This window comes from Zootoca vivipara, chromosome 9 (assembly GCF_963506605.1).
Source record: "Zootoca vivipara chromosome 9, rZooViv1.1, whole genome shotgun sequence".
Taxonomy (NCBI): Eukaryota; Metazoa; Chordata; class Lepidosauria; order Squamata; family Lacertidae; genus Zootoca; species Zootoca vivipara.
Genome location: NC_083284.1, coordinates 8131333 through 8155237, shown reverse-complemented (window position 1 = coordinate 8155237; position 23905 = coordinate 8131333).

The window sequence follows — 23905 nt, the reverse complement described above, 5'->3', positions numbered from 1 at the left end:
ACCTTTTCCAATCCAAAAAACCCTTCTTGAGGAGAGCCGCAGAACCACACCCCTTTGAGAAGTGTGTGTCTCCAAGAATTCCAGTCTTGTATGGAGAGACTGTTTCATGAGTGAGTGTAACCTTTAAAAGCCACCTGGAAGACCATAACCAGTCTTTGAGACATAATCTTAGGATATATATATATAAAATGAGATCAAAAAAATCTTTAAATATACAATAAAAAAAGAAGCCGGAGGCATTCCTGTTGGGAATGGTGGGAAAAGATGTTGGGAAAGATGACGTGAAATGGTTCCTTTATGTGACTACAGGAGCGAGGGTAATTCTAACTCAGGTTTGGAAACAAGAGCCAATTCCATCAGTGGAAGACTGGCAAAAGAAAATTGTGGAGTACATGGAAATTGCACAACTAACATCGAGAATAAGACAGCAAGGCAGCGGGGTGTATATGAAAGAATGGGGAAAATTTATAGCATACATAGGCAAGATAGTAGAATTAAAATAACATCACTAATAAGAAATTACTCGCAGAAGGAAATGAATCCACAACATATTAGAAATCTTTATTGGATATACAGATAGAAAATACAAATACAATGTATAGCAAACAAACAAAAAAATAAACAAAAAATGGGGTTTAAGTAAGAAGATATAAGTATATAAGTAAGAATATAAAGGTTTAATAATGAGATGAAGAAAGCCGAAAATGGACTGAAACTATAAGGAACGTTATACCGCGCAACCAGACATATGAATTCAAAAATAGCAGAAGAAAGTAGTGTGGAAGTCAAATTTTTAATTTTAAGTTCTAAGTTTAAGTCTTTAATGCTAAGTTGAATTTCTAATTCGAGAATGAAGACCAGGAGACAATGATATGGATAAATGTAAAAGATAAATTGTAAATATAACAAACGTAATAAGACTAAATGTTTGACTATGTAATATGCTTTATGTGAAAATTAATAAAAATAAATGGGGGGGGAGACATCATCTTAGGTTTTGCCCGGTCTTAGATCCCTAATGTTGTTCCGGAACTCTATAGCTGTGCCCTAGACAGTGTTCGCCTGTACCACTGCGAGCCTCAAATAAAGCTTACTTCATTTCTCATGCACCCATAAGAGCCTCTGTTGAAGCATTGGTACAGAAGCCTGGGCAGCTACTTCCTGTAAGTATGCATGGAACTGCAGCTTAAGTTTGACTGTCCATCAGCTTGCACATCCAACTGCTACATAAGAACATTAGAAGAGCCTAGTTCCTGGATCAGGGCACCAGCCCATTAAGTCCAGCATCTTCTTCTTGCAGCAGCCGAGCAGATGCTTATGGGAATCGCCGAAACAGGACCTGAGCACAGCAGCAGCCTTGCCCAGAAACTGGCATACTGCCTCCAACAGTTGTTGCTACCTTTTGTCTGCTGCTTATTCAATGATAATAATATCAAACCTGCTGCCCGTTTAGTATGCTTTTCTCCACAGTGCTGTGTAGCTTTCCCAAAACAGAAGTAGAAAAACTTGGATATTTGTAGCATCCCTAGCGTACAACACATGCAATTATGCCACCCCATATTATCCGAGGCAGCTTGTTGTTGTATCACTGAAGTTTTCTGTTCCTGGAAAAAATCTGTGAAGTTTTTTTTAAAAATGAAAAAGAATAAAGTTCTAGCCATTCCTCACGGACATTCCTTTGCTTTTATTAAGAAAAGATCCATGTACGCTGCCAGAAAATCTCCCGTAGCAAAGAATAAATGGCTTACAGATTGGTGATTGGTGACAGTGATCACACACAAGTTCCTCTAGATGCTTTGTTGTACATAATAAGCACAGCAAAATAATACATCTCCCTCCCCCGTAGGAGTTTTAACGCTGTTGTCAAGTATTAAAGCGTTTGGATTCCTTTTCAACATTCATCCATTCTTCTTCTGTCCCTCAGGGATGGAACTTTTATGTTTCACAGTCTAAAGCAAATTGAAATTGCTCTTGGCGGTGCTAACAGGGCAAACAGCTTTGCCTTGAAGCCGAGGAAGGTTTCCTCCCGTTGTGTGTGCTGCCTTTGGGGTCACCTCAGAGGAGATGGCTAAAGCAAGGGGCGGGGGGAGAGGTTTTCGTTTGGCAGAATCTGTGCACCAGATTCAGCTAAGTTCCTGAGCAAAACTGGGTCTACTCAGAGGGACTGGGGCATCAATCAAATCGGGAGGAGACAGCCGTGGATTTCTGTGGGTACGGTGACCCAGGCCTGTGAAAGGGCATGGTGCTATGTAGGAAGGAGAGGCAGGCATCGGAGAGGATAATTTGTGAAAGGACCGAAACCTGCCTCAGACAAGTGCATTGCATGGGTGCAAAATTGTTAGGGTCAGTTTTTCACAGGGGCAGTTGTCCTGGGCAAACAATAACAGCAGCAGCAGCAGCAGCAGCAGCAGCAGCAACAACAACAACAACAACAACAACAACAACAACAACAACAACAAATTTATTTATACCCCGCCCATCTGGGTGGGTTTCCTCAGCCACTCTAGGTGGCTTCCAACAGATTCAAAACAGAATAAAACATTAAAAACTTCCCTAAACAGGGCTGCCTTCAGATGTCTTCTTAAAGTCATAGAATAGAAGCATAGAATCATAGTGTTGGAAGAGACCACAAGGGCCATCCAGTCCAACCCCCTGCCAAGCTGGAAACACCATCAAAGCATTCCTGACATATGGCCATCAAGCCTCCGCTTAAAGATCTCCAAAGAAGGAGACTCCATCACACTCCATGGCAGCAAATTCCACTGTTGAACAGCTCTTACTGTCAGGAAGTTCTTCCTAATGTTTAGGTGGAAGATAGTTCAGATAGTTGTTTATTTCCTTCACATCTGGTGGGAACGTGTTCCGCAGGTGCCACCACTGAGAAGGCCCTCTGCCTGGTTCCCAGTAACCTCCCTTCTCGCAGGGAGGGAACCGCCAGAAGGCCCTCGGAGCTGGACCTCAGTGTCTGGGCTGAACGATAGGGGTGGAGACGCTCCTTCGGGTATACTGGGCCGAGGACGTTTAGGGCTTTAAAGGTTAGCACCAACACTTTGAAATGTGCTTGGAAACGTACTGGGAGCCAATGTAGGTCTTTCAGGACCTTGGCGGCCACTCCCAGTCACCAGTCTTGCTGCTGCATTATTAGTTGTAGTTTCTGGATTACCTTCAAAGGTAGCCCCACATAGAATGCATTGCAGTAGTCCAAGTGGGAGAGCATGCACCCCTCTGGAGAGACAGTCTGCGTGCGCAAAATTTCAAAAGAAAAAGAAGAAAAGTAGTAATAATAAATGAAAATTAGTGCACCCTCCCCCTCATACCGAAAATCTCTCAATGTTCACATGGGCAGACTAAAGAGTGGATTTGGGGAATCGCCAGTTGCTAGTGCACCCTCTGTATGGGCTTTAGAAAGATACCTGCTCCCAACCGATTCCCCGCCCTGCTCTCTGTTGTGCTTGACATTTACAGAGGACCACGACTGCTACTTGGGTAAGTTGCCGAGCGATTGCTCCTTCTTCCAGCCTATTGGCAGGTGGTGCCAAGGATTCTTGCCTTGCCCCCTTGCACTGGCAACCTACGCTACACCACTGCCTACCTGACCCCCACCTGTATCTTCTCAGATGTCTTCCCAGATGCTGCCTGACTCTCTTTCCTGCCTGAGACCTTGTGTGACGTTTTTACGCTGTTTGTTATAGCTTTATCAACCCGACCCATCAAGGGTTAACTCAGACGTTGTGTGGACTGACTGGACATTCCATGAGGGGAGGGGAATGGTTGAATGTTTAAAGAGAAGGGGCAGCCGTTTTGTCAGTTGAGAGGGTGCTGGGGAGCGGGAGTGTGAGGGTGGTTGTAAAGTAGATCTAGGAGAGTAGGTTTAGGTTAGGTAGTCGTTAGGTTATCTAGTACATGAGTAACAAGGTTATTACCATTGAAACTAAGCTTGTACAACAGGAATACCTTAAAGCAACCATTACGTTCTTGAGAAATCAAATTTCCAGTGTTAAAGTGCCAATCAGAAAATTGTCTGTGCTATTTTCCAGCCAAGGTACATGAAACTCATTCATGAGGACACCCATTACAAAGACAACATTTCCTTCAAGCGTGGAACTGTTAGTTTGTATCTTTGGGGTGCACCAAGAGGGCGAGCCAGGCAGACAGACCCAGGGAAGGGGCAAGCTTTTACAGAAAGGGATTCTTAGAAGCAGAACTCCCTATCCTGTGGACACAAGGGATAGTCTCAGATCATACCAGCCAAGTTGCTGTTGGAGAAATAAGGGACCGGGCGGAAGTAGCAGACCGGAAGTAGCGCTGCCGCCATTTTGGAACTGGGGCGGAGTATGCTCAGAAGTGACTTTTGATGCTGCTTTGCCCAGTTCCAAAATCGCCGCCACGCCAGAAGTCGCGCTGCAGCCATTTTGGAACTGGGCAGAGCAGCATCAAAAGTCGCTTCTGAGCATGCTCCGCCCAGTTCCAAAATGGCCGTCGCGCCAGAATAAACCAGGAAAAAACAAAAAATTCCGGTTTTTTCCGCTAGGAACAGCTGGAAAAACGGGGATTTCCCGGTGAATACGGGAGACTTGGCAGCTATGTCTCAGATACAGCCCTGAACTTTAATAGGTACCTGGCCACGGTTGTGCTGGAAGAGGACTCTCTTTAGTATAAAAGAAGAGGAAACAGAATAAAACCCTCGAGTGCATGAGGGAATACAGAAAGGCTAAGGGGAGCAATAGGGGGGAGGCTCGGTTTACCCCAGACCATCCCTGTTAGTTCTTTTGATAAGTGAGAGGTAGAATAAATAAGATGGAAGCAAGGGTCTTTCGTCGCACCTTGTCTCTGAACAAGCACCCCTCAGGAACAATGCCTACATGCAACAGCTGTTGAGTGAAGCCATCAATCCTGCAGGGTGCAAGCTGCTCTTTTGCCAGCGACTTCACTTATGGAGCAATACCCAACAGGATGGATGCCTCTGCTGAGAACCTGCTTCACAGAGGCATCCATCCTGTGGGATGCAGGGTGCTCTTTCACAGTTTCCCTGCGTGGAACCCATTTGCGAAGGTGCACCCTGCAGAATTGACCCCATTGTTGTCAATCACGGGTGGGGAGGAGACCCAGCATCTCCATCCACCTCCCCCCCCCCCCCCCCGCCCCTCGTAGCTGTATGTTTATGTGAATCAGTTCGGAACCTGTATGACTTTTCAGTTGGATAGTTTGAAAGCAAGGCGAACTGGATTCGTTTACCTGGATATTGGAAAATGCAATGCATTTTGAACATCGTGCTCATGGGGGAGGCCAGGGAATAAAAGAAGAAGATGGAAACAGATGGAAAAAAGAAGAAGGAAGCATAGTTTGGGGGGGGGAGAGAGGAAAAGGGGAGGAAATGAGGGGAAATGAGGAAACTTCCTAGAACGGACAAGAGATATTCTAACAGCAGGAAAGGATACAAGAAAAAGATGTATGTGGCTGCTAGAGCTAGAGAAAATCAAAGGCAAAAGATGTTTTTTCTCCCAAAAGGGTGAACTTTGAAGAAGGATGTTACTACCAATGGTAAGAGTTATCTGTGGTCAGAACAATGAGATCAGAGGAGTCACCTTAAAGCTTTCAGGCGCACAAGTCAGATGTAAATAAATAAAATAAAATAAAATAAAAAACCCCAAAGGCTATGATAATTGCTCCATTACAATAAAGTTGCTGCGTTTGATCAGTTAGGTTGCCTCGTTACTATAGAAACCATTACTACTTGGAGCATGTAAATCAGATGAACTTATAAAAAGGGAGTTCACTATTAATTTCCCCCTTTTTTTCTTACCTCAGAATATTATTCAAAGGAAAGACATAAATATTTATAACTTCTTAGCCTAATCAGCAATGCATAAGGAACTAATTATTCTATTAGCGACAATATCCAGGTACCATGCATAAAGGGAATAGCTTTCTCTCTCCCCCTCCCCCTCCTTTCTTGTGACTTTCCCCCTTTTATGAGAATGTCAGATGCTAAGTATGTTTATAGCCAGAGATGACAGTTTGTTGTGCTAAGAGTCACAAATTGTGGCTTCTGTTGTGGGAGCCAGCAGTTGTCGGGTACTACTCAAAAAGAGCATCGTTAGATACCAGCGCAGCCCCCCCCCTCCCAGGGAGAAAATTATGGTGCCTTCCTAAACATGTCTCCTTAGAAATTGCCCCCACTGAATTCTTTGAGGCTTACCCCCAAGTAAGTGGTCCAGGATTACAGCCTTGGATGCTTTATAGTGTAATGAGCTTTCAGAGGCCAAGGGTTAGCCAACAAAGTACCTTCCAGATATTACAGAATCGTAGAGTTGGAAGGGACCCTGAGAATCATCTAGTATCTAACCCCCGGCAATGCAGGAATAGGCAGCTGTCCCATACAGGGATCAAACTTGCAACCTTGGTGTTATCAGTACCATGTTCCAACCAACTGAGATATCCAGGCTCAGACTATAACTCCCATCAACCCCAAACAGGGCCTGACCAGAGCCCCCAAGCTTCCCCCCCCGACCCCCAGGTAAGATGGGATAGGATTGCAGAGTGAGGGTGCAATCCTGTGCTCATCTGCCTTGGTTTAAGTCTCATTGAATTCAATGGGATTTCATGTTGATCATTCACAAATGTAGGATTGCACTGTTTGTGAGTACGTGGCAGAGAAGTCAGATTTTCAAGCTAGTAACTTTCCAGCTTATGTTCTGAGACACGATACTATATTAGTATTAAGATTAAAACTGCAAAGCCCCTTTGTACACCAACAAGCATAAATGATTGGATTTCCCTTTCCCTTTCAGACAAACATGTGAACATTGTACTACCTCCTCCAGATATGCTTTGAAAACCTCAGTACATCATTTCAGTAAATGCCAGCATTTCAATCAGGGGAGAAAACACACACACACACCAAAATATAATTTACAACAGGCAAGGCAAGGATGCTGAGCCAACCAATTTGAAATAAAAAATAATTTCCACATCAAAGACTTTTCTTAATGCACAAAAGCCTCTTTAGACAGCCAAGCCTGCTGACGCTTGTTTGTTTAAAGTGCATTGTGCGGCTCAGATTTTGAAAGACGTTGTTTGCGAGCGTGTAGTCGCCACTGATGTGCTCCTTGAATACTGTGCACTTGATAAGAGACTTAATTAATATCATTCCAAGTTATGATCTGTTGACCGCTTCAGGACCAGAACAGTGTGTGTGTGTGTGTGTGTGTGTGTGTGTGTGTGTGTGTTAAAAAATATAATTATTCTGCTGTGAACCATCAAAGATATAGCACTGTGATAGAAGTTTATAAGATTATACATGGCATGTAGAAAGTGGATAGAGAAAGGTCCTCCCCCCCCACTACACTAGAATTGAGGGGCATCCAATAAAGTTGAATATTGGAAGATTGGGGACAGATAAAAGGAAGTACTTCTTCATGCAACGCAGGGGCGTCATCTAGGAGGGCCAAGGGCCTGAGGGCCCCCCAAAAAAATCAAGGAGGGGGCTGGGCCCCCTCAATATTCTGCAGCCAGTGATGGGTATTTGTGGGCCTCCCCACAGCTGTGGTGGGCCCCATCAGGCCCCGCTGGTTCTACCCACAGTTGTAGTGGGTCTTGTCAGGCCTTACCACAGTTGCAATGGGCCTCACCAGGCCTACCCACAGCTGTGGCAGGCCTCACAGCCTCCTCCCACCACATGATGTCACACGTGTGCATTGTGCACATGGCATCACACGTGTGTGTCATGGGCATGATATCACACACATGCGCCAAGCACCCGCAAAGTTGGGCACAACCCAGCGCCTGTGATGCAATGCATAGTCAAACTATGGAGCTTGCTCCAATGGAAGGCAGTGCTGGCCAGCAACTTAGACGGCTTTAAAAGAAGATTGGATGAGGAGGGCTGTTGATGGCTACTAGTCATGGTGTCTCCATGACTGGAAGCAGTAAAAAGGTATAGGGACCCCTGACCATTAGGTCCAGTCACAGACGACTCTGGGGTTGTGGTGCTCATCTCGCTTTATTGAGTTAGGGAGCCAACGTACAGCTTCCGGGTCATGTGGCCAGCATGACTAAGCCACTTCTGGCGAACCAGAGCAGCACACAGAAATGCTATTTACCTTCCCGCCAGAGCGGTACCCATTTATCTATTGCACTTTGACATGCTTTTGAACTGCTAGGTTGGCAGGAGCAGGGACTGAGCAACGGGAGCTCACCCCGTCACGGGGATTCAAACCGCCAACCTTCTGATAGGCAAGCCTTAGGCTCTGTGGTTTAACCCACAGCACCACCCGCTTCCCAACTGGAAGCAGTATTACTTCCAAATACCAGTTACTGGAAACCACAGAAGTGGAGAGAGCGCTTGTGCTTCGATCCTGCTTGCTGGTTTCCCACAGGCATCTGGTTGGCCATTGTGAGAGCAGGATTTTAGACTAGATGGGCCATTAGTCTGGTCCTGTCTGAGCTTATGTTCTTATGACCTTATACTAGTGGAGGCTGGTCTGCTAGGGTGAATGGGTCACTGCCCCACCAACCACTATCTCCTGTCAGGAGGGGAGAAGCAGATGCATTGTCTCTGCTTTTCCAACTGTCTATTTAAAAAGAGTGCAAATGGTCTCATATCTTTCTTTTCTATGATAGCTGCACTAAAGAGTGTCCCTAGAAGGAAAATAACTCATCTCAGTATTTATTTCATGCATTCCCATGAAGTCCCATTCAATTCTGCTGCATCCTATTAAAAGCATCTTGCTTATAAGATACTGTAAAGGTAAAGGACCCCTGGATGATTAAGTAAAGTCAAAGGAGACTACGGGATTACGGTTCTCAACTCACTTTCAGGCTGAGGGAGCCGGCGTTTGTCCACAGACAGCTTTCCAGGACATGTGGCCAGCATGGCTAAACCTCTTCTGGCACAATGGAACACCATGATGGAAACCAGAGCGCATGGAACCAGTGGTACCTATTTATCTACTTGGACTGCTGTCTTTTCAAACTGCTAGGTTAGCAGAAGCTGGAACAGAGCAACGGGAGTTCACCCCCGTTGCGCGAAATCGAACAGCCAACCTTCCAATTGGCAAGCCCAAGAGGCTCAGTGGTTTAGACCACAGCGCCATGCACAGCCCTTGCTTATATGGCAAATTTATTGGCAACCTCTTGTGGGCATGAAGCTAGGGTTGGATGTCTGGTGTATTGCTTCTCCAGCTCCTCATTTGAAAGCAGGTGGATTCAGGGCTGCTCAATATAGACTTAGTGTGAGCTCTTTTGTGAAGGACAGAATCATAATGCATCCTAGCGGAGCTGGCTAAACCAGGAAAGAGATCTGGATGCCTTGAGAGAAGTGAGTTTTCTCACCTCCCATTTTGTCCTGTACTCATCAGCTCCCAGCCTGCCTCATCTACCCAGCACCTGGCTGATACAGAAACAATAAGAGAGTACCCAGCGATGGTTGTCATAGAATCATAGAATTCTATGTTGGAAGGGACTCTGAGTTGAAAGGGTCCCTGTGGGTAACCAAGTCAGACCCCCTGCAATGAAGGAATATCAACTAAAGCATCCATGGCAGATGGCCATCCAAGCTCTGCTTAAAAACCACCAGTGCAGAGAGAGAGAAAAAATATACCACCTTATCAGGGAGTCCATTCCACAGCTGAACAGCTTAGACTGCCATGTCCAAGTACATTATGGGTGGGCTATTAACCTCCTCTCTCTATAGTCATTCATTCATAATCATATTCCTGTGCTGCTTTTCCACAAAAGGAATCATTCCCAAAGTGGCTTACAACAAAGAAAACAGGAATACAACTCCAGATCAACTGTCACAAGAATTTTTTTTGAAATAGTGCAATCAAACAATGTGAAAACAAATAAATTAACATACAAAAAGATTTCAGTTACACACACACACACACACACACACACACACACACACACACACACACAAATACATCCATACCATCCAACAGCAAAAAAACCAAGGGAGCCTGACAGTTCTACCTTGGTCCTAGGAACTCCCCTTCCAGGGTGAGGGGAGGGGGGGATATCAGAAAGGAGGCCTTCTCAGTGGTGGCTCCCCAGTTGTTCAACACTCTAGCCAGATAAGTTTGCACGAGGCCTACCATTGCCTTTTTGAAATCAGCCAAAGACCTTTCCTCCTTCCTGAGTTTTTAGAAGAAATTTTACTGGCTGCTTTATGCTGCTTTTATGATGTTGTAGCTTTGAGCTTTTTTGCATTTTAATTGTTTTATATTTTGCATAGGCCTCCCTGGGAATATAACACAAGGGTGCTATAAATATGTGTGTGATGAATTAATTAATTATAAAGGATGCTTTGGGTACTGGGCCGTGACTCGGGGAATGAGCCGCGGATTGTATCATCACAATTGCTTTCTGTACAAGAGAGAGGCTCTCCCATTTCATGTTCCTGAAATATCCTCATCACCTGAAGCTTGAGTTTCAAGAAGGTCATGAGAACAGAAACCTTCTCTTTTCATATGAGGAGGGGGTCAAGCAATTCACCAGTCATCTCCCCATAGCTGCTCCCCCAAAAGAGACTGCCAATCAATAGGCCATATAAGCAAGGTGCCCTTCAAAGGATGCAGCATAAATTGTTGGAACTTTGTGGAGATACAGGAAACAAATACTGAACAAGCTGGTGGGGGGGGGGTTGTTTCCTACTGGGAATGCTTCTTAGTGCAGCTATCATAGAAGACAAAGACAGAATCGAGAAACCCACAGTGCCCGTCTGAGCAGAAGGCAGATGCTTTATCTAGCAGACTTGTGGATGAGCTATGGGAATTTGCAGGTATTCAATTAGTCACCAGGGGGAGCCCCTATTATTCCATAAATGCAGCAGAACCATGCTGAGAATTAAAAAGGGGAATTGATCGTCCATCACGGGGCAAGGGAGTTCAGGAAACCTGTTGTGCGTGGAGCTGAGAAAGAGACACGGTGTAATCCAGGATTGCAGCAATTTCCTAGAGAGCAAAGCAAGGGTTGGTATTATCGTTCAAGGAACAGGCAACTACCATTCTCAGCATCACCACCATCAGCCTTGGCTGCTGGACATGTGCAAGGAAGCCTGATTGACGCACAGCTAATCATGTGCACAGCTTGCAAGAGGGACTTGTGTATCTGCATGTAAAACTGCATGTAAAACTGCACAAGCAATTGTCCCCGCATGCCATAAACTGTACCGCAAATGTAAAACATCTGAAGAAAGCCCCAGTTTCAATCCCTGGCATTTCCAAGTAGGTTTGGAAGAGGTGTCTGTGTCAGATCTTAGAGCAGAACTGCCAGTCAGTGTAAACAATACCAGCTAGATGGACCGATGGTCTAGCTCAGTTTAAGGCATGTTACAAGGAACTATTTTTCAGTGGTAGAGTAGCTGCTTTGACTGCAGAAAACCCCAGGTTCAATCCCTGGCAGCTCCAAGTAGGACCAGAACAGGTGCCTGGTTGACACCTTGGAGAGGAGCTGCCAGTCAGTGTATGAGATAGTGAGATAAATGTATCAATGGTCTGACTCAGTCGGATGCAGCTTCTTCTCTTCTCTTCCCCTCCCCACTTCTCCTAAAATGAGGATTACTATTTGTGGATGTGGTTTGGGACCATCAGGGAGATGGCAAGAGGGGAGGGGAGATGGAGAGGAATGGGTTAATGGGACAGTGGGAATCTGGCTGCCTAGGTTATTTGAGCTCTGCAGTAACAACAACACCAACAAGCAGTGATAGCCAACCACCACTGTCACTGCTATTTCCTCCTCTCATTCCTTTTAATCTACTACTACTACTACTATGTGTGGTGGGGAAAAATAGATATTTAGGTGGAAGATGGGATTCTGAACTTCCCATAAACATTTGGTTGGTCACCGCAAAGAATAGGATGCTAAAATAAATGGGTGATTGATCTGATCAGAATTGGTGAAGTCCCTTTATGGAGTTCATAAAGGTAAAGGTAAAGGGACCCCTGACCGTTAAGTCCAGTCGCGGGCGACTCTGGGGTTGCGGCGCTCATCTTGCTTTACTGGCCAAGGGAGCTGGTGTGCAGCTTCCGGGTCATGTGGCAGCATGACAAAGCCACTTCTGGCGAACCAGAGCAGCACATGGAAATGCCGTTTACCTTTCCGCTATAGCAGTACCTATTTATCTACTTGCACTTTGACGTGCTTTTGAACTGCTAGGTTGGCAGGAGCTGGGACCGAGCAACGGGAGCTCACCCCGTCGTGGGGATTTGAACCGCCGACCTTCTGATCGGCAAACCCTAGGCTCTGTGCTTTAGACCACAGCGCCACCGGCATCCCTTTTATGGAGTTCATATTCAGTAGCAAAAAAAATACATTTTGGATTATCATTCCCATCTTCACCGCCATCCATGAAGTTGTTCAGCCACTTAGTTTACAGAGATTGCTAGCAGGGTTGTTTTGTTTTATTTATACCATTTTTATGCTGCCCTTCATCTTTTCATATTTCAGGAACGTAGATACCCTTTATAACTCTGGGTGGCTTTTCAGCTCCTTCTTCATAACATGCTCAAAAGGGAGGAAAGGATGTATATCTCATCCCTGTCATATAATAACAATATCAGGCACTCCGAGTTGCTTTCAGATTATCCAGGGTGGCACTTAACTTGAGTCACTTTCTTTATGCACTGCTTTTATCCATTTATCTTTGGGAAGGTAAAATAATCTCCTTTCTCTTTCTGTAACCAAAGACACTTTTTATATGGAGGCAGAGGCTAATCCTTCCCAAGAAGCCAGCTTTCCAAATGCTATAGCTTTTCCTTGCAAAGTGTTGGGTTTGAGCATCTTGATCATTTTGGCTGCCCTTCTCTGTACTTTCCCCAGCTCTATTATATCCGTTTAGGGATGGCGTAGCCAGAACTGTACACCAAGGATGGAGAATTTGTGCTCATCCAGAGGTTATTGGAATGCAGCTCCCATCAGCCCCAGTCAACATGAGCAATGGTCAGAGATGCGGGGAGTTGTAGTCAGTCAGGAAGACCACAGCTTCCCCAGCCCAGCTGCACACAGTTGAAGTTCACATTGAGCAGTTCAGCATGACCTCAAGTTTTCTCTCTTCATTAAGGGCTTATACACAACTCCTTTAACCCTGACTCTTTCTACAGTAATGGGAAAACCCATGGTTTAGCATTGAATTGGAACAAACAGCAATCAGGTATTCTCACGTGTCTAGTTTGCCACCTGAACACATAGAATCATAGAACCATAGAGCTGGAAGGTACTCCAAGCGTTATTTAGTCCATCCACTACAATCTAAGATATGTTCTTGTTCCATGACCAGTAGGTTCACCCAGGAACCTTTGACAAAGGGCTTCATGCAACTCGTTTTTTTGGAATTTAAGTATGAAGGTAAGCATCCAACAATGTCAATGGATACAGCCTGGGCAATGGAATCTCAACTCCTTCTACCCCAGCATGCCCCTAATATTCCCAAGAGGGTTATCCTAACAACCCATTATTTCTATCACTATGTGCATGCTTGTTGATACTGAGAACAGATTTCCCTTTGCAGAAGCAATGCTGTTCCTTTTTCAGCAACTCCAGGCATCGTTTGTAGATGTCTCTCTTTCCCTCTTGTACAGGGCATTTCCAATGGCTGAGTGGCTCTATATTACCATCATCATTCCACCTCAACTCTGATCCAAAAAGTCAGCCCATACAGATTATTAGGTAGACCACTGAACTGTCATGACACGACAATCAATTTTTTTTGGGATGAGGAGGTCATTTAAGCCAGCCGCTGAGAATTGGATTTATCTCCTTGGCAACCTGGGCTTGGGGGTGAATCATCTGGAGATACTGAGTTGCTTTCCATGGCATTGCTGTAAGATGGCGCATGTGGCCATCAGCCTGCAATCGCAGATCAATTTCCATATTGACATGTAATAGGACTGTTTTGAACATCTGCTGTACTGCTAGAAATTCAGGCTGTGGCCCTACACTTGTAATTCCACCTGAGTTCAACTTATTCTCTGGTAGCAATAGATGAATCTGTCCATTTTTATTTATCTCTATCTTCCATCTATGGAAGTGAGAGCTGGACCATAAAGAAGGCTGATCGCCGAAGAATTGATGCTTTTGAATTATGGTGCTGGAGGAGACTCTTGAGAGTCTCATGGACTGCAAGAAGATCAAACCTATCCATTCTGAAGGAAATCAGCCCTGAGTGCTCACTGGAAGGACAGATCGTGAAGCTGAGGCTCCAATACTTTGGCCACCTCATGAGAAGAGAAGAATCCCTGGAAAAGACCCTGATGTTGGGAAAGATGGAGGGCACTAGGAGAAGGGGACGACAAAGGACAAGATGGTTGGACAGTGTTCTCGAAGCTACGAACATGAGTTTGACCAAACTGTGGGAGGCAGTGGAAGACAGGAGTGCCTGGCGTGCTCTGGTCCATGGGGTCACGAGAGCTTGAGAGCAGTACATGTGAAAAGGATCTAGGAGTCTTGGTAGACCACAAACCTGACATGAGTCAGCAGTGTGATGCAGCAGCTAAAAAAGCCAATGCAATTCTGGGCTGCATCAATAGGAGTATAGCATCTAGATCAAGGGAAGTAATAGTACCACTGTATTCTGCTCTGGTCAGACCTCACCTGGAGTACTGTGTCCAGTTCTGGGCACCACAGTTCAAGAAGGATACTGATAAGCTGGAACGTGTCCAGAAGAGGGCAACCAAAATGGTCAAAGGCCTGGAAACGATGCCTTATGAGGAACGGCTTAGGGAGCTGGGTATGTTTAGCCTGGAGAAGAGAAGGTTAAGGGGTGATATGATAGCCATGTTCAAATATATAAAAGGATGTCATATAGAGGAGGGAGAAAGGTTGTTTTCTGCTGCTCCAGAGAAGCGGACACGGAGCAACGGATTCAAACTACAAGAAAGAAAATTCCACCTAAACATTAGGAAGAACTTCCTGACAGTAAGAGCTGTTCGGCAGTGGAATTTGCTGCCAAGGAGTGTGGTGGAGTCTCCTTCTTTGGAGGTCTTTAAGCAGAGGCTTGACAGCCATCTGTCAGGAATGCTTTGATGGTGTTTCCTGCTTGGCAGGGGGTTGGACTGGATGGCCCTTGTGGTCTCTTCCAACTCTATGATTCTATGATTCTATGATTCTATGATTCTATGAGTCGGACACGACTAAACGACTAAACAACAACAACAACAACAACAACAACAACAACAACAACAACAACAACAACTGATTGGCTGTCTAAACACTGCTGCTCACTGGCCACATCCAAATGAAGGAATGGTACTGCCTATCAACCTAAGCAAGTTGTGTTTCCTTTTTCTGGTTATTTTGCTATAACTTTTGATAGAAGACAGATAATTGAACAAATTTTGTTGCATTACATTCCGTGTTAAATTATATTTCCATTGATATATACTTTTATGGTATTACTAAAATTAATAATAATGGTGTTATGAGCCATCAAACCTCAGAAATACACTTTCCCCAAAAGGTTTCCACAGTTTTGGCCACTAGTGTAGCTGGGGGAGGTGAAGGCATCCGGTTTGGGGGGCAAACACAGGCATGCACTTAGAGAGGTTATTTGGAGAGCCTCCACACAACATCTGGAGGGGCGTGTGAAATTGGATTGGACGCCACATACCACTTCTGGGCTGCAGGCTCCCCACCACTGTGTTACAAAGTTGCAACTTAGTGAAGGAGTTATTCCTGCCTACTGTATGGACATGGAACAGAGAAGAAAATGCTGGCCATCCTCATTGCTGTCTCACTACCTCGCCAGGCACATCTAACGGCTTGTTTGCTGCCTTTGCCTCATTCCACGGCTGGCGTTGCCTAATAAACGCTTGGGCATTTTCAGTCTGTAATGCTGCTAATGTTCCTCTCATCTCCTTCGCTTTCTGGAATGGCTACCTTTGTTTACAGGGAAAACAGACACAATGATTCCTCCCTCCCCCACCCCACTTTCATCCATTATTTTAGCAAATCTGATAGGGAGAGATGGGGGCGGGGGGGGGATGGATGCAATGCCATTTAATAAATTGGAAAGAGGGATGGGTGAAGATGGTGAGATAATATGCTGTGCATTGCTCCCCACCATCCTTATAAAATAAAATAAAAACAGCAGCACAATGTCCTGAACATTTCTGCTTTGTTGCTTATCAACTACACTTGGTTGAAATATTTCTAATTTTTTTATCAAGCTCTCACTTGCATTCGATGCTGGGTAGTGCTTCAATTGTTTCTTCTCAAAGACAACAATTCATTCCTGGTACCTGTTGCTTAAGTTGCTGGCACTGCTTGTACTGCAGAAGGGAAAGATCTTGCAGTAATATGTGACAGTGGAAGGGTTTGTATATGTGTGCACACAAACACACCGTCATCCCAAGCGCCAGAGTTGGGTCATACCAATCAGGGATGCGTGAATCTGTCAGTATTTCACCATTTCTCTTTTTTTTCCATCCCTAAGCCCAGTTCTCTACATTCCACAACAGTTTGCAATTTTTAAAGAACAAATAAAAAGTTCTCAGGAAAATTCACTAGCATTTTTATGACAAATTTCTCCCAGTGCAACTTTAATCTACTCTTTCTTTTATTTTTGTAAAACAATTTCCCCTAATATAATTCCTTTTTGTATGCTGTTTCCACTAATATATGCATTTTCGTGTACACTTAACCCTACCATGTGCATTTTTGTAAGCATTACTTTGCAGAAGAACTGCACTGGAACATTTGCAATTAGTGTCTCAAAGTAGGTAGGTTCACCTTAAAATGCAAACTGAATCACATTTCTTTCCAGTTCCTAATACCAGCACATGAGAAGGTGCCCACTTCCACCTGTGATAAAAAATTCATGCGATAAAATTCATGTCAGACTTCCAGGTAATCATGCAGTCATTAACATCCTTTGAGGATGTTGCTATTTTCATATGCCTGTGGCCTATCAGACATGCAGAAATGATCAAAGTATTTCAGAAGGCCTTTAAGAAATGCTGGGTTTGAATCACTATGGTAGCCATGTCTGCTTGCTCAAGAGAATATATCACCCGATCTCTGCTTCCACCCTTTAATTGAAAGGCAATTAAATCCCCTGCCGTCTGCAGTTTCTCTGTCCAAAATGAGTCATCTCGCTCTATCACCTTTCTTCCCACCTTGGCTGTGGGCTTCACAAATTATACCTTAAAATATATATTATTTGTCGGTTTCAGAAGCTGTTATTTTTTCTAAGCTTTCTCACTTAGTTTGGCTTTTTTTCTTTTCTTTTTTTGTCTTCCACTTGTGATGAAAAATTCATCTCCGTCTGACTCAAGCCCATCCAGCTTTTCCGACGCATCTTGCAAAGTTCTCAAGAATGCCCAAAAAGGATACCTCATATCTCTATTTTTGAGCTCCATTAAAAAAGATATAATAGCAAAGCGATAGCTGTGTCTCAGGAACAATGGGTGGCAGAGGAACATTAACGCCTCACTGCTGTGGATCTGAAGAGTGGTGGATTCACTGCAGCATCTGTGGCAGAAGTGGAAAGGGCTGCCTTAGCCCTGAACCTTCCTTGCACCCAGAACAGCTTGTTTCAGGGATTTCCACCAGACTTCATTGAGGAGACACCATCACAGTTGCTGGGCAGAGGGGGAGCAATGGGCAATGGGAGGATGGCTGAGGTGGCACAAGCAAGCAGAGGATTGCCCCTACCTTTTCCAATCCAACACACACACGCACAGCCCAGCTTGGCTGAAACCCTATACCCAGGGAATTCAAAAGATGGAAGATTGTTGTTTGTTGTTTAGTCGTGTCCGACTTTTCATGACCCCAAGGACCAGAGCACGCCAGGCACTCCTGTCTTGCACTGCCTCCCGCAGTTTGGTCAAACTCATGTTCGTAGCTTCGAGAACACTGTCCAACCATCTCATCCTCAGTCGTCCCCTTCTCCTAGTGCCCTCAGTCTTCTCTTCTCATGAGGTGGCCAAAGTATTGGAGCCTCAGCTTCACGATCTGTTCTTCCAGTGAGCACTCAGATGTTATGAGCCATCATAATCCACCATAATCAGATGTTATAAGCCATCAAAACTCGGAAATATACTTTTCCCAAAAGGTTTCCACAATCTTGGCCACTAGTGTACAACGAAGCATGTCTCTCTCATACTGGTCTCTACACTCATAACAGCTGCTATAACTCTCCAGCAGTTTGACTTCACCCCCAAAGGTGTGCTCTCCCACCTTTATTACAAGGAGCTCAAGAGGCGCACACGGTTCTCATTTATTCCCTACATAAACCCTGCAGTAATGTAGGTTAGGCTGGGAGTGAGTGACTGGCCCAAGGTCACCCAGTGAGCTTCAGGGATTTGAGCTCTGGTCTTCAAGGTCCTATTTGAACACTCTAACCACAAACCCACGCTGGCTTTCTAGGGATGTGGGAGGACTCCAACAGAAACGCAAACAGAAATTGCCACTGTTCACTTATTTGTCTCATGTCCTGAATGGGAATCAATTCAGCAAACACAATTGCCATTGACTAGGAATATGCATGGTGCCCCCCATCTTTTCCATGGTTCCAATATGAGGGGCATCAGGATGAACCCAACCTAGGTCAACCTGGGAGCCACCACCCCCATCCTGCTCTGGATTCATTTCTGAATAAGTTTGTGGGCATGATAAAATTTAATTGGGATTTTTTTTAACCTAATAAAACAAATAGCCAGGAGAAGGGTGAAATGTGGTGGGGTCTGCTTGCGTCTCCTTCCCTCTTTCCCACAAATACTGAGAACCTCACCCCCAAGTACTTAAGAGTCATCTGTAAGTTTAGCATCACAGTTCATTGAGTTCTTACATTTTTTGGGGGGGGGGAGATTATTCACAGCTAGGTATGGAAATTCATGAGGAATCTATGTGGAAAGGCATGGTATTTGGGCCCAGAAAATATTGTGTGAAGTATCCATAATATATATGTATGTTGCATTCAGCTGTGAATTTGAAGGAGCACCCAGAAATAGGACCCAGTCAAAAGCAATGGGGCAATAAATTCACAACTTTCAGAGCAGGGTGCACAGCCTACTGAGTATGTCTGTTCTGCCCCAAGGTTCCCCAAGACAGAACAGACTTTATGTGTGTTCAGACATTCACCTGAATACGTGAGTGCCAAACTGCCCAGTGGGGTGAGGAGGGGAGCACACACAATCTCGTTCCCTAATGCACACGCCTTCTTCACCACACTCAGCCCCCAACCTTTGCTCTGTGGGGAATGTCTGCATGGAGCTGTCTTGGGGCCAGGGAATCCCCATGGGATATACTGTGTGTGAGGACTTGGGGATCAGGGATTTTGTGTATACCTCTACCCTACACAGCTTGTGTTCAGGCAAAGGGTTCCCTAGATATGCATGGCCATGGGGCAGAAGAGAGAAGACCTGGGTACAAAGGTCTAATGGGGATGTTTTGAGGTCCCTCTTCCTTCCTAAACAGTCCCACCACCCCACCCCCAAAAAGCCTGGGGAACTTTATTAGGCTCCAGTTCCAGAATGGCTGCAGACCTAAATAAGAACGCTCCTCTTAGGGATCAGGTGTCACGGTCCGGTTGGCGGAAGGTCTGGGAGTCAAGGAGCAAGGCGTCGGCAAGGCAAAGGTCCAAGGGTCGAGGATCAAGGCATCGGCAAAGGCGAGGGTCCAAGGAGCAAGGCGTCGGCAAGTCAAGGGTCCAAGGAGCAAGAGGCCAAATGCAACCAGGTAGGGATAGCGTTGCTGTGGCAAAGAGCAGAAGGGAAATGCTGAGCTTTTATCCCTCCCAGCTCCTGCCACCAGGTGCAGTGAGATATCAAGTGGTCTCACCTGAGTGGTCACTCCCTGCTTCTCCAGCACAAGCTGAGGCAGGCCCCAGTCCTGCAAAGCACTACAGGCCCCAGAGCCTGACTCCTGCCCATACTCCTGACATCAGGGATGTAATGGATCATTGGGCTGCAAGTCCCACAGGCAAGGCTACTGATCTACCTCACAGGGCTGTTGTAAGTGTTGCCAAGCAAAGGTATGCTGATTCTGCATCTGTGAAACGTGGCCAGGAAACGTTGGTGGTAATATCCAATCTATGTTCTCACCTCTCCTTGAGCTGCTCCTGAGCTGAATGTAAAAGATGCCACCTGCATTAAATAGATTATTTTTAGTCTCTTGGCTTCCGCGCCTCCTTAGCAAAGGCCTGAGAGTTATTTTAGTGCTGTTTTATAGGATGGCATTTGCTTCTTTAAAATCCACTTCAGTCGCTTTCTCAGGAGTCAGCACATCTAACATTTCACTGCGCAATATATTTCCATAAAGTGCACTGGTGGCCCAAGCTTTGCTGTACTCTAAGGATTCCACCAAGCTATAAATTCATTATAATGGAAGGTGGCAACTCCTGCCTCCCTTGGCTGCATATATTCTAATGGAACGGAAGATGCACTGATTATCACATAATACACAGGCATTACATCCAGTAAGAAGAAACACTATGCTTCGATTTATTTTTTAAAAAAGTTTGTGATTATGAAGAGTGGAAAGGGCTCAATAATGTGGAACTGAAAATGTTGCATGTCGTTAATATATTTTAAGCAGCAGAGAGATAGCACTGAGTGAAAAAAAACCAAAAACACTTACTGTGCTCTGTGATTCCCAACACCGCCAACTTACAACTGCTGCTTCTGGGAGCAGGACTATGGGGAGGTGCCCCCAGACATCCTCTCAATTTCTTCCCTGAGTTCAGAGCTATACATTACCCAGGCAACACTCAAACAGTGCATATAAAGCACTATGATATCATGGCAGACAGTCAAAGAATTCTGGAAGCTAGTAGACCCCGTTTCCCTCACGGAGGTTCAATTCCCAGAGTGGTTTAACAATCAATCCCTTTTCCCAGGGAATTCTGAGAAGGTCTGTCACATTTAAGATGGAGCAAGCTTGTTTTATGTTGCTCCAGTGGGCAGGAATGGAATCCGTGGCTTCAAATTACAAGAGAGGAGATTCCAACCAATAAGAACTTTCCGACAGGAAGAGCTGTTCAACAGTGGAATAGGGTACCTCACAAGGTGGTGGACTCTCCTTCAATGGAGGTTTATAAACAGTTGTTGGATGGCCATCTGTCAGGGCTACTTTAGCTGAGATTCCTGCATTGCAGGGGGTTGGCCTAGATGACCCTCAGGGTCTCTTCCAACTCCACAAGTCTATGATTCTACGTTGCACACCCAGCCACAAGAACCATGCTGGCTTCCTGCCCTTCTCTTAGAATCACAGAATCAGAGTTGGAAGGAAAGCCATCTCATTAGCATAACTAGTACATGGCTAAGGGTCTTGAACTTAGCTCAGCATTTAATGTTATATACAATGTAAATAGCTCTCTCAAACCTTAGAGTATAAAGTTATATGCAAGTCGAACAGATCAAATCAATCAATATCAAATCAATCACTTGTTGCCCGACAGCTTAAGACGTCCTAGGAGGAGGCAGACCTTGACCTGGGTGGTTATCTTCTTGTTGAATGCAAACAGTTTTCGAGGGGAGTGAAGGCTGTGGGGATGTTCAGGGAGGCAGGAGAGGATATATTGTTTATTAATATCCTTCCTAACTTACGCTAGCAAGTTCCTTTACTTAGCAGAGTTTTACATTCCCCCTTTAAATGCACAGTGGGTAGCTGGTTGCAGGCTTGTGTAAGCCTCTCACTATTATATTCCTGGTAAGTTCCCTTATATCCTTCTTAAAAGAATAAACACGAGACAATCTTATTTAAAGTCAATAAAAGAAGTTTACTCACATCATCAGTTCACAGTTGGATCCCTGAAGGCAGACTTAGTTACAAAGTATATACATGTGAATCTATCCCATATGGGGATAATTCCAGTGTCCTCTGTTGGCTAAAAAGCTGCTCTAACTATGGAGGAAGTCAAAGAGAGAGAGTGTGCAACATGCCTTGTCCTTTTGTTACCCGGACAGGTAAGGTCACACCCAGCTCTAGTCACATGCAAAGGAAGTATGTCCCAACCAGGAGGAAACAGGAAGTTCTCGAATGGCTGGACCAAACATTCCCACACATGTCCACTCTAGGAAAACAAGGAATGTTGTACTTGGCTGCTACTTATGTATCACACCCCACAAAGGCTCTGTCTGCTTGGGCTGCTTTTATGGTAGGCTGGATGGGTGCCTTGAGCCAGAGGAAGGCCTCCCAGGAGGCAGCTGAGGCAGGTAGAAAATCCATTGATCTTCTCTTCTATGGGACCCTCACTGACCCATAGTCATCACATGGCTTTCTTCAGTGCTAGGATCGCTTAGACCAAGTTATTTGTGCTTTGCCTTCATTCCAGAGGTACTGGAGGGCATAATCAATCCTATGCACAATCAGATAAAGATTGCTTAATTGCTGTGTGTTATGCAGATGCATGAATAAATAACGTGGGTGGGGGGAGGGTAAGATGCAAATGAGCACTGAGCATAGGGTTGCAGCCTTAATATTCCTAGATAGTGCTGCTTCATTATTCCCATTTGCACTTTCAATACCATTTTTATCGTCCCTCTGCTTCCTCTCATAAAACTCTAATAATGCTGCAGAATTTCCCTCCCTATATTTTTAAGAACAATTCTTCCCCATGTGCATTTAATTTCAAAGCAATATTATTCATCCAACCAGATTATTTGTGAGGCTTCATGCAGGGTGTTCTCTCCCTAAGCTTAGACTCCTTATCGGTCAGCTGTTTCTTCAAATCAATACGTATATTTCATTTATATGACTTCTCAGTCAGGATGTCGGTCTGCTCTGCACCAAAAATTTATCCCACTTTTTCTTTTTCTTTTTACCATTTCTCATCAATCAATGAGAAAACAAATTGCATCCAAAAATATAAAAGGGGATCTTTCTTTTTTTAAGTGAAACTCATAGAATCATAGAGTTGGAAGAGACCACAAGGGCCATCCAGTCCAACCCCCTGCCAAGCAGGAAACACCATCAAAGCATTCTTGACATATGCCTGTCACGCCTCTGCTTAAAGACCTCCATAGAAGAAGACTCCACCACACTCCTTGGCAGCAAACTCCATTGTCAAACAGCTCTTACTGTCAGGAAGTTCTTCCTAATGTTTAGGTGTCCGCTTCTCTGGAGCAGCAGAAAACAACCTTTCTCCCTCCTCTATATGACATCCTTTTAAATATTTGAACATGGCTATCATATCACCCCTTAACCTTCTCTTCTCCAGGCTAAACATACCCAGCTCCCTAAGCCGTTCCTCATAAGGCATCATTTCCAGGCCTTTGCCCATTTTAGTTGCCCTCCTCTGGACATGTTCTAGCTTTTCAGTATTCTTCTTGAACTCTTACTGATGGAAGGCAGGGTTTTCTGAAATACAGGAAGGTGCATTTTTTTCCCAAAGTTAAACCATTGGATCATTTAGAATGATGCAGACCAGAGTGACATTCATACCAGATACAGGTGAAACTCGGAAAATTAGAATATCGTCAAAAAGTGCATTTATTTCAGTAATGCAACTTATTATTATTTATTTTTCATTTAATTTTTACAAATGCTTTCTTTTGGAAATTCCACAGTAATAAAACAAATAGTTACAATAATACAAAAATAAACAGCGATATTACATTTCATTAATTACACTAGCTGGCCCTGCCACGTGCTGCTGTGGGTTATTTGTGTGATTTCCCCTACCCTGTGCTGATCCACGACGTAGCCCTGTGATTCCCCCACTCCTCCCCTCACCCCCCGGCTTATCCCTGTGATTTCCCCCCTCTCCTGCCCTAACCCCGCCCCACTTACCCCTGTGATTTCCCTCCTCTATTCCATCCAACACCCCCCCCCGGGTTATCCCTGTGACCCGTTCATTTTGCACACAATCATTTCCCCAATGCGCGTGTTCTGTAAAAATTTGCCCTGTCCCAACCCTGACTCCCCTACCCACGTGTGTTATGTGAAATAACATTTATTCTACCCA